Source organism: Calidris pugnax, unplaced genomic scaffold, assembly GCF_001431845.1.
Source record: "Calidris pugnax isolate Ruff unplaced genomic scaffold, ASM143184v1 scaffold39, whole genome shotgun sequence".
NCBI classification, from domain to species: domain Eukaryota; kingdom Metazoa; phylum Chordata; class Aves; order Charadriiformes; family Scolopacidae; genus Calidris; species Calidris pugnax.
In genome coordinates this window covers 2,579,586-2,591,695 of record NW_015090828.1, presented here as the reverse complement: position 1 = coordinate 2,591,695, position 12,110 = coordinate 2,579,586, and the positions used below count along the sequence as shown (strand labels likewise).

Genomic DNA, 12,110 nt, shown 5'->3' with positions numbered 1-12,110 from the left:
TAGGAGCCCTTCGCCGCTCCCGGCCGGCAGGGAGGAATAGGCAGAGAAGTAGCCCTTGTGCTGGGTACATCTTCGGCCAGCCCCTAAAAACACCTGCGCGGCACTGGGTGTGCGAGGTAACTGCGAAAACTACAATCGTCCTCAGAAAGAGGATTGGAAAGTAGCTTAATTTGGAAAAGAAATTAGCCTGCACTCGTTTCAGACTTTTGATAAAATGCATAAACACAAAGGAACACAGAAAGTCTGCTTAGACAATTGCAGTCGCAGCTTTTCCTATTTGTATTTAGAAATGTAATGATCTTTAATCTCTTGCGTGTGTAATAAATACAGCCATTAGATCTTAACTAACAAAATTACTCATGTATAGTTCAGAAACAAAATCATAGAATCGTCTAGGCCAGAAGGGACCTTAAAGATCATCTAGTCCAACCATCAACCTAACTCTGACAAAAAAATAAATAAGAAATAAGAAATAAAAATCACTAAACCATATTCCTGAGGACCATGTCAACCTGTCTTTTGAACACCTCCAGGGATGGTGCCTCAGCCACTTCCCTGGGCAGCCCATTCCCATGCTGGATAACCCTTACGGTGAAGAAATGTTTCCTAATATCCAGTCTATTCACCTTCACCACTTCTTGCCTGCTAATGCATGCTTCCTTCTCAGCTGTTTCCTAATATCCAGTCTAAACCTGCCCTTATTCACCTTCACCACTTCTTGCTGCTAATGCTTGCTTCCTTCTCAGTGAGTACAACAAGAATCCATACCTTAAATTTAACAACTCTCTGTATTATACATGCTTGTTCTAGTCACAACTGTTGCATACATTTGCATACTGCCATTTAATCTAAAAGCCAAAGAAATATGTAGGAATTAAACCGGTAGGATTCTAATGAAGTATCGTCTGTTTCTGTGGAATCTTAGAATTCTTTCAATTGCATTTTAAATGCCCTGCTGTAGATACTGCATGCTGAGCTTTTTCTATTAATTGCTAAGTCCTCTATAAGTAAGGAAGTATTTAGATAATTTTTACTCTAAAAAGAAAAAGCTCCATATATTTCAGTTTTGCACTTTTAATATAGTTATATATTGAATAAGTATTTCATAGCCAATGCTTTTGCTATTCTTATTTCTATGTTGCGTTAATAGTAATATTGAAGTATGGCTTTTTTGCTCAGCAGTTTTGCACTTGTCAGGGGAATTTCTATAAGCAAGTTTGAGACAACTGAAAGCTTTGAGTTGGCTGCCATGACCAAGAACTGTCTGCCTTCTGTCACAGCGTTCTTGTTTGAGTTCACTTTTATGTCTGTGTGAGGGGTGCTTTGAAGTTGCTTTAAACATCTGGCTGCTGTGCAGAATGCTTCTGAACAGTTGAAATTCTCCTGGCCAGATGCACTGTCTCTGTCTCCCATACAGGCTGTGCTTGTGTAGAGGGTGTGAAATGTGTACGTCTGGGAAGCAACAACCATCTGCTGATTCAGCTCTTGTTTCAACAAGTCAGTGGATGGGATGGGGTGAGCTTGGAGAGGCAAATCTCACCCTCTCTAAGGTCCTGTGGAAGGAATTAATGGCAAAGATGCTAAGCAGGGAACTTTAGTTTTGATTCTGTGCTGTACCACAATCTTCCTGTTCTTTAGTCTTTCTGTGCTGAGTTCTAGCACCAGTTGGAAATCAAAATAAATATAGGATGTGAGGAACGCAATTATGCACTCCTTCAGCCCTGTTCACTAACCTCCTTCCTTGCTCTAATTCTTTACAGGTTCCCTGTTTCCTACTATACATTATGACACTTCTTGGCCTTTGAAAACCCACATAAAAATTCCAATTGTAACTACAAAACTGTATTTACTATACTTCAGAATAATCATCAAGATGTCCTAGTTTAGAATACAGGGTAAAGGATGCTGCATTCTCCCCGGTTTTTAATGATTTTTGAGGTACTAGCAACAAAAGTAAGAAGTGAAGTTCCCAAATAGTAACATATAATACGTATTTCTTCAGTATGTTTTCCTTTGTGTTCTGTTTTTCTAACTCTGGTGACACATTCCTATCGCATTTTTGAAAATATACATTCTCATGATACTGTACAGCTCATCATCTGGGGAGTTACCAAATACTGTAATTTTTACTGTGTATGTCTGCCACTGCTTTGCTTTTAGGTAATTAGGTAGTCTTGTTTTGAACTCTGAAATGAGGATACCATTTTTTGTGGCTATAGGGTGGAGGCTTTCTTCCTGCTTTGGCAAAGCTGAAACTGATGCTGAAAAGGCAGATATGGTCACTGGGAGAGATGTGGAGAAAAGGTAAGCCTGAAAATCTGCTGTAATGTTGCTGTTTAACACTGAAAAATAGAGAAGCTGGAAATGGATTATAGTCTCTTAAGGAATTGATTTAAAAAGTAAGAACACTCAAACTAAAGAATATTCTGTCACAAAACAGTTTTCTAAAATGTTTTAATTTAAAAACAGTGTTGTCACATTGCTCGTGTGACACCAACTTAACAAACACATTTGCATCATTAATCATATGATATTCTTATAATTTCCACTAGAGTGGGTGAAATTGAAATGTATCTATTTTTTACATTTTATATTTTTGTGAAATATTTGTTCAGCACCTTTTATATCATTCTGTTTACAATCAAGTTGACTGCGTGTAATTACTTAATGCTGTTTTTATGAACACCCCATGACAGGACAGAAATACTTAGAGAAGAATCACAAGCATCAGTAGATCCCTCTAATCACAAGTAATTCTAGCATATTTCAGTTGACAGGTTCCCTCAGAAGTCTAATTTATTAATAATCTTAAAGTTACAACAGATCTCTTTCAATGAAAGGATTTTTTAAAATTTTATCCTTTTTTTAAAAAAAGCAACTTTAATCCCTTTTGGCAGCCCTAGATTGATCTTTAAATTCAGGCATTTTAAGTGAAATGTATTCAAGTTCTGTTTTCACACCCACTTCCTTATATTTGGGATTTTTGACTTTCATGTTGGTGGTACCTTCAGCTGGAATGGTGTCTAGAAAGAGGTAGACTTTTTTTTTCCCATTAAAATGTGACTAATTTTATTGAGTTTGGTGAATCAGTCAGGGAGAAAATAGACTAGGGTCTGCAGGGAGCATTGGTGGGCATCCGAAGTACAACAAATAGATTACATCAAGAAGTATAATTGTGAAAGGCAGAAATAAAGAGTACTTAGGAATTTCTATAGTGCCTTTCATTCCCAGGCTCCCAATTTCTGCACCAGCATTAATTCCTGGTAGTTAACCATCACAAAAACTTTTTGAAATAATAGTTATTGCTGTCCTTATTTCATAGGCTGTTTAATAACAAGTTTCTCCAGGTTCACACTTGTGTAACTGAGATAAGAATTTCTCCCACAATCTGTTGTTGGCCTTGGACTAACATCTAGTTCTTAGCTTTAGCAGGCTACGGATAATTGACTGTTTCAGAAACGAAAATGTGAAAGGAAGATGTACTCTGTCGTAAAATGCCCTTTGGAATAATTCTGGGAATAATTTGTTAGTTTCCTTTCAAAAGACAAGATGGCAGTGGGAGAGTAAGTACATCCAGAAGGGAATGAGTCTGCCAGAATTGTTTTCTCTCAGCTTCACTGTTGAAGCTCTAAGCAGTCTAAGATGTGTTTTCGGCTGCAATCCAGAACAGCTCTCCCAGTAAAATTACAGGCATCAAATGAGGATAGAGACAGGGCCAACAGGAAAAAATCTTCAAAAGCTGCCATGTTTGGTGCCTCTAGAAAGGCCTAGGGAGAAAGACAGCAAAAGAAGAAAAGAAGGGACATAGCATTAACCCTATTTAAAAGGTCTGGATTCCTACTTTGGTATTTCATCTTAGCCTGGTAAAACCCCTGACACTGCAGCGAGCCTTGCTATTCTTCAGGGAGAGGCAGGCAGGATGCTTTCTGGACCTTGGCAAACCTTCCACCTGAGTGTTCCTGCCCCATCAGTCTCCTTCTGGCACAGAACTGGTCAATGGAGCCTTGGGCACACGAAAAACTGCTACAGCTTGCACACAGCAGGTGATGCAAGACACATTTTTTCCGTGCTTTGATACTCATCTTTCCTTAGGTATTTGAAGTCCCTGGCAGACATGAACCCACAATGCATTCTCTCTCTCTTTAGTGCCTTCTTACAAATCTTTTCAGCAGTGTTATAGTTTACCTACTGATATGAAAGTATACACGGGTAAAGTCTGCATATCAGCACTTCTACAGAACTCAAAGGTTTTCCCTTTTTTTTTTTTAATACTTTTTCCTTTTGCTTCTAGCATGCTCTGTTGGGGTTGCCTAGGAATATAATTTCTGCAAGCTACAGCACCACCTTCCGTCCGAAGTTGGGCTTTGGTGTGAATCGACAGAGGAAGCCAAAAAGTTTTCTTGAAGGTGACTTTCCTTTTTTATTCTGTATAAAACACAATGCAGAAAATGTTGAATGTTTACTCCTTTCAATTGACTTTTCCTTCCTGTGTTTTACAGTAGGAATTTCAGAAATACCAAGTCTACTTTTAGTGGAACGTATTTTCATGGTTTGGGGTTTTTTTGCTAGTCTAAATTGTATTTGGAAAGTTAGCAGCTGTTGCTGTTTTAAGAAAAACAGTACAAAATGTTCCTTTAAAATTACTTTATTAATAGTGTCCAGGTTCACAGATGATGCGCACAAGGCCTGTAGAGATTTTTGCAGAGAAAATTACTTGCAAAGCTCTGGCTGGAATGGCTTTAAAGCTTTTTGGGGACAATATCTGGCTTTTTGTTCTGGTTTTGTACACCACCTGGCCTTGGTAATAGTAATCTAAACTTTGTAACTACAAGGTCTTGCAAGATTACTTATGTACACATGGGAAATAAACCATTCACACAGCTGTGGTGATGAGCACCAAATATTTCTCTAAGGCAAGACTAGTTTTTATTTTATGCAATATTTCCTAACTCTCACTCCCTCTGGAATACATAATGAATTTAAAACCCTGCTGTGTGTAGCAACAACAGATTTACAGATGTCATCCCATACATTTTTGCATTAAAAAAAAAAAAGGTGCCCAAAAGCCTGGGCAAGACTGCAGTGACATCTTGAGGTTCAAGGATGTAAGAAAGTAATTTTAAAAATCCTTAGAGTAGGGGAAAAAAAGAACCAACTTTTCATATAATTAGGCCCTTATTTCATCTGCGTAAGTGATCCCTTTCTCTTTGTGAGGCGGCCGGAGGCTCCATCCTTGGGCTCCCTCTGCAAACTGCTGCCCAGGGCAGAGCTGTAACATGACTGACACCAGCTGCACCCAGCTGCTGGCTCTGCCAGAATAAGGTTCAATAAGGTCAGAATCCCCTGGGAGAACACCCTAATGTGTAAAGGAACTCACTAGAAAAAGGCACTGTGCCTGTTCTTACACTGCTTTTGCAACAAATAATAAGGCATACCTGATCCATTTGCAAAATATTTGTCTAGCGCTGATAGTATCTAGTATGCATCAAAAATACATAATGACCTCTCCTAATGACCTAATACAATAGGATTTGACTCCAAATACATTCAGTTCCAAGTGATATCAAACAGCTTTGGCCTGCGAGTGAGTCCTCAATACAAAGGGTTAGAAATTAAATCACGTATAGTGTAGATAACAAGTGTCACATGGGCAACAATGCAGCAGCTATGTGAACTGTTCCATTGGTAGCAAAAAAAAAAAAAAGAAAAACAGAAAAAAGACCCAAACCAAAAAACCCCGCAACGCCCCAAAACCAAAAAAAGCTTCATCTTAACTCAAGTCCTTTCACAAATCTAGGTTAGAGCCTAGCTAGGATGGGGCCAAAATACGCTGATGTGGGCACACTTCATGTAATAATGACTACAGCTCTGACTGCTGCAGCAAGAATGCAGCACACTCTTCCTGTTGTTAGCTCCTCATTTAAAATGGATGTGAAAATGTTCTAGGAAAATGCAAGAAATAGGAGAAGGATGGGAGTAAATCTTTCAAATTAAGAAGAATCAGTGTCATTTCCACAGATATTGTTACCTTGCTTTACTCAATGTCTGAATGCTAGAAAGCAATGTTTTTTTCCCTAGCAGCTAAGTAAGTAAACAATTTCTGTCCCTTTCCCAGGCTGTGGCTCAAATGGTAGTCTGTGGTTGGAAATGCTAGCCTGAAGGACACCTGCCTTCCACTAGCCAGCTTATTGTATAACTTGGGCTGTATGTATGGAGAAATACACTAGTTTCTAGGACTTTAATTGATACCTTTTTTTTTTCCCAACGTAGTTTTGCCTCAAAGAATGAATGAGATCTCTGACAATCTATTTGTTTATTTGACAACCAGGGGTTGAAGGATGGGAGAGAGTTAAAAAAGATTTTCTTTAGATTCCTGAGGCCTATGAGTCAGTACGTCCATGAGCAAAGGTTACATAAACTAATAGATTAGAACAAGATTTAGTTGCATAAACACTGTTACTGCATTGCAATCTGTCACGGAGTCAACCCTGCAGATTATTGCAGGCAGAGCTCGCCTGGGGCTTATGTCCATCTCGCTGCATTGGTACTGGATACACTTGAAATAGCATTATTCCCTTGCTGTGGGGCTGCTCTGGAATCTGTGTGCACTACTTTATAGGTCTTATTTGTGCAAGCCTTATTTAATATACAGTGCTCTTGCTCTTGGCTTGTGTCTAATTTGGAACATCACCCTGATATATTGGTTGCATAATAATTTTGTCTCTGTTTCATTTAACCAAGGGTCATTCCTTTTATGGGGGTGGTCCAATATAGGCAGCCACAGGGCACTTGATCCAAATCCTCTCCAAATTCTCCCAACTTTCCTGAAGCCTCTGTCCTCTCTCTCTTCCTTCCATCACACCCTCTCCCCAGTATATCCTGGGGGATGCCCTGAGCTCACCTGAGAGAAGCTGCTGGGACACCAGCATCAGAGGGCTCCTGCTGCATGGGGCAGAAATTCGGGTGGGTAGGTGTGCTAGGTGTGCTGCCTGAGCATATTGTCCAGGGAAAGGGAGCCTGGATTTAGGAGTTTTGAGTGGCCTGCAGTCAATCCACAGGCTGTGGGGCCAACAAACAACTACATTATGATGACTGTGGTCTCAATCGTGTGGGAATATTCCAGGTCACATGGAAAAACAAAGCCTTTCCTGCAGCTGCAGAGCTGTTTTTTCAAAGCGCATCGGGGCCAGAAACTATGCTCCCAGGCTGCAGTACTTTCCTCTCGTACAGGGTTTTCCTTGGTGCTTTCCTCAGCTTCTCGCTGATACCATTTCCTCATTTTACATCTGGGAATTGAGGCATTAGATTCAAGGCTTTATTTAGATACTCAACTCCCATTTTCAGAGCTGTCTGTACAGCATGTTTTGCCCACAGCACTCAGCTCTGGGCACTGCCTAAGATCTAGAAAAGACTCTAATACTTTTGTTCCTATGTGTTGTCCAAAGACAAAATCTTTTTTTTTTTTAATCATACCATTTGCAAAAGTAAATTAAAGAGATTTAGTATATACATGGATGTGTTTTTGAATGCTTTTGAAAAGAGTTTATATCCAAATTTGCAAGAGTGTCTTGGTGGATCAGTCAGGACAGAATTATTGGTGACTTTTCAAAATGTAATGTTTTGTACTGTTGTTTTTCTCTGGTAGCAGGCCTGGGGAGCCCTGCTGGCTTATGTGGTGCTGGCTTGTCTCCTTTCCACTTGAGAGTAGCGGAACAGATGGAAGGCTAGCAATGAAATGCAGAGCAAAGCTAAACACGTGATTAAATTCTCAAAAAGGCCAAAGCCCTTATTGCCTGAAAGGCAGCTTAAAGCTACTCCAAAACTGGCTTCAAGGGTTATTTTTTTTGTGATTATTTATTAGTTTTTGCTACTGGATATTAAGCAACTGTAGAGAACAGAGGAGATGTTCTGGTGGTTGTGCATGGGAGGAAATGAGATCTGGGAAAAGCAGAAGTGAGAGCAGAGTGCCCATGTGATAGTCCCTTGATTTAAGATAAGATTTATGGTTTCAGGTAATGAAATCTTTGGTTTATAACAAAGTGTGCTTAAAAGAGGGATCTTGTTTGCATTCTCCATAATCAGCTGTTGCTCTATTCATTTGACAACCAAAGAAAAAAATAGTGCTATGTAGAGATTTGCTAAGTCTTTGAAATATACGAGATTGCTTATATCAGCAGGCTGCCTTGCAAACTGCCAGGGCAAAATAAAGGCAGAAGATCTGGTCTGCTTTGTTGAGAAAGCTGCTCTAAAATCCAAGATGAAAAAGAAAGGAGATGACACAGCTCAAAACCACCAGTTTTCACAGTACTAAAAAGCCTGACAGCTTTCAAAAAGATTAATCCCACAAAGAAGAGTACTACATCTATGTTGCTCCTTGAAACAAGTCATGCTAGCAGTGTTACAGCATTCTTCCCAAGATGAATGTAGATGACCTGGCAGATTTCATAATGATTTTATGAAACCAACAGATGAGATAAACCCACACAAATCATCTTTCTTTTCACAGAAAAATAAAATTTCAGAATAGAGGCTTATTCATAGACCATACTTGCTATAATTGGGCTGTCTAACCAGCAGTTATCTTCTCCCAGGCAGAAGCAGCAGAAGTCATCACACAGCTCACTAGATATAAACACTCTAAATGTGTCTGACAGCTATTCTTTTCTAAAAATAGATATGCAGCCCACTAACCTAGCATATCCTTAACTATATGTGTAAAAATGGCTTTTTTTTCTATTGATCTATCTTCTGTATATAATAGTGGAGTCCATAAAGAGTAAGGCTGTGTTACTGCTTTTTAACAGTGATTTTTATTAGGCTATTGTATGCATTGTAGTGCAACTCAGGCCATAAGGATCTCTAGGGGAAGGGTTCAGTCTCAGCTTTTAAAACACCAAATGCTCATTGGATTAAATGAATAAATCACCCTTAGAATAGAGGCTGGACCCCAGTCCTCTGTCCCCATATTGACTAATCACTAGAACAGATTGCCGTGTTCACTCTCACTTTTTTCCTAATTGCCAGTGGATCTTCAAGTTGTCAGAGCCAAGTGTTGCCTTATGCAGGCTAAAAGTATTCATGCACACTGGCCCAAGCAAACTGTTCTACAGCAGTCAAGGCCAGCCCAAGTTGGTGTGGTTTTATACACACACGTATCCCCACCCCCCCGCAGGTGTTCACACTCTGCCTTAGCACTAGTGCTCATCTTACCCTGCTGTGTAAAGTTTTCACTGTGAGTCTGAGGAGTGCCGGGAGTGGTAGGGGAAGGAATGCAGAAATAACACAGGCTGGTTTATACTTTTGGGACATGACAGTAGAGGTAAGTCGTGATTCTGATGGTTATTTGGACATCGGTATCTAAATGCTGCTTTCTGGGACCGGTTCTTAGTCAGTCAGTACTAGGAAGTGTGAGAATTTGAGAAGAACTCATTTTCTTAAATAACTCCTGTACATGAGAAGATGGTCTACAGTTACAGATATTTTTAATAAGTATTTATATATAAATGGCATTGCTTTCTGAAGTGGAACTTTAACATGTGATCAGATGGATTCTATCTGTAAATTATGTTTGAGTTACCTATGTTGCATGTTTGTCTAAAATTTTAAATTCAAGTTTTTGTGATATTGCTTATCCGACAGAACGGCTTTCTTTGTAAAATTCTCTGTTAGAGATAATTGTGCTTCTTATGTCAAATGGAAGGTGATGGTCAGTTTTATGTTTTCAGCCTCAGGTGCATTTCACTTGTGTCAAGTGTGTGTGAAAACGCTTGCTGTGCTAGCTCCTATATCGGATGATATGGAATTATTTTGGGTATCTGAACATAAGCAAAAACTGACGTATGCAGTATGGCACTGCATACAGAATACCATTTTCAATAAGGGACTAGCAGTATCTAGAGTGGAGAGCTTCTGACTGGTTATAAGTATAGCAAAAGTTAAGTTTGGCTATGGTGCATTAGTCACTGAAGGCGCTCTCTATTACTTTTCAGAAACACTCAAAAATACTTTACAATGGAGATATCTAAGACCTGATCCAAATTGACTGTGGCAGATGACATTCAGGCAAACGAGCAGTGTTACCCACAAGACAGAATATTGTTCCTGGAGGGCTACATTATTGTTGGAGACTAGAACATATTCCAGAAATGCATTAAGCTAAAATCGTGCTGGTTGCAGGTGCAGTTTCACTGGCTTAAGTGGCTTTGAATCGGCAGACAGCGAATACCAGCCTTCCAGGGTTTTACATACAGAGCCCCTGGACAGAGATATAGGAACAAATTGCAAGCAGGGCTTTTGTGAGTCAGCTCAGAGGGCACTTCCAGCAGGGCATTCTCCCACTGGGGACACTTGAACCTGCCTCCTCAAAGAGCAGCTCTGCCAGCAGCAGAGCTCGGGGGGTTCAAGGCTGATGGAGGACTTCAGCAGCCGTGGCCTGGGCAGGTCTAAATCACCCCACCTGGCATGAAAAAGTTACTACAAATGACAGTCCAGGCAGAGCAAGAAAAGGCTGTAGGGTTATAAATGGGAAGGGGCGAGCAGAGGGCTTCGGTAAAAGTTCTTAGGTCTCATATAGAGGAACCAAGACATCAGGATGGTTTTCCCACCCCATACTCTCTCCTGAAGAGGGGTAGCTGGCTGAAGTGGGGTTAATGAGTTTTAGGTTAGACAAAGGGTTTCTGGTCTAGGAGTAGGCTGCTTCTCTCTCAGATGTGGAAGCCCTGATTGCTGGGATGGAGGCTGAGGTGACAAAAACTGGCCTGCGGGTCTGACAGCTCTGCCCAGTGGTGTCCTTCTTTAGCAGGCAAGCAGAGCTGACTGCCTTTCCTCACATGAGGTGACTCAAAGTCATGGGGCTTGTGGCTTGCTTTCTTATGATCTTCAAGCACCCAAATCAGTAAACAGTAATTTTGAAAGCTCTTTTCCATGGCTGGGTGTAGGACTTCAATTTCATGAAATTACACACATTCTCACATGTTTAAACTCTGGGCGGAATTCTCAGGGAAACATGAATGCTAGTGAGGCTGAGCAACAGTCACAGAACTGTTCTGCAACAATCTTGCTGGAAAACAACATTTCCTTTCTTCCCAAAGCAAATTCATCAACAGTGTCTGGATTTAGCCTAAGGTATCTGTAGGCTATTGATTTCTCTGTTACCTTTAACTGTCAACTTCGTTAAAGAAAGGTACAGAATAAATTCTCCAAATGTGAATTTGAGATATCTTTGCACCTTTTCTCAATAAATGTATAATGAAAAAGCTCTGTGCCAGTTGCATCGTTATGGATGCCCAGACGCGTAACCTGTTGAGGTAAAAGTTGGTCGCCACTATCTTTCAGTAAGCACATTTTGGTGCTTCTAATTAAAATAGTCAACCTTGCTGGACATACCAAATCCAGGTCAAGAGAAATATGCAACTTCTTCCTGTAGAGGGCTTTAAGAAAAAGAGAAATGCAATATTATCTGCACATTGTACTCTTTGTATGTTCTTGGGACACCAGTTGGGCAACTTGGGACAAATATGGAAGATGCATTTGACTGGAAGGGTCACACACTGAGCTGTTCCACAGCTGGACACTAGGAACCATGGAACAATTGGAATAGCTACGAGTGCCAGGGGTGTTTCTCATCATGTCAGCCAAAGTCTTTTGCTGCAATAAGGAAGGAAGCAAAATTCTCTGGAGTTGTCCTCTCCCTGCAGCACCAAAGCAGTGCTATACCACCGGGGGAAGAGTTGCCTGGGCATGATCCTGGGCCTCCAGGAACACTGATAAGAGTGCTCTGGAAGGGACGGGTTCAAGGAACTTCTGTTTCCGGCCTTAACGGAAGGACGCACAAGGTCAGCAAAACCAGCTGAATTCAAGTGCCTACTCTGCTTCATTGCTGAAATAAATGTGGCAAGTGAAATCCAGCAGGCAGAAAGCTGCTGCTGACCCGTGCGTGGCTGTTAACCCCTGAAATGCTTCCTGACCTGTAGCCCAAGGGAGTTATCACTCAGTGAGTGCATGGGGGTGTGTGTCTTAGGAACAAAGCCTGGAAGCACATAGAAAATGACTGGGTTTGCAGCCCATTTTGAAGACTCAGGGAGCAATCTTGTATTCCTAAAAGCATCGGG

The 12,110-nt window shown here is 40.6% G+C and overlaps 1 protein-coding gene across 1 annotated transcript in view; it reads left to right on the top strand.

Annotated features, from left to right (window-relative positions):
• GPRIN2 (G protein regulated inducer of neurite outgrowth 2) overlaps window positions 1-12,110 on the top strand; it is a 32,205-nt gene that overhangs the window by 1,077 nt on the left and 19,018 nt on the right. Inside the window, exons 2-3 of the mRNA XM_014940393.1 lie at window positions 2,220-2,304; window positions 4,292-4,406. The gene's annotated coding sequence lies outside the window, so the exon portion shown is untranslated. The remainder of the gene's footprint in view (window positions 1-2,219; window positions 2,305-4,291; window positions 4,407-12,110) is intronic.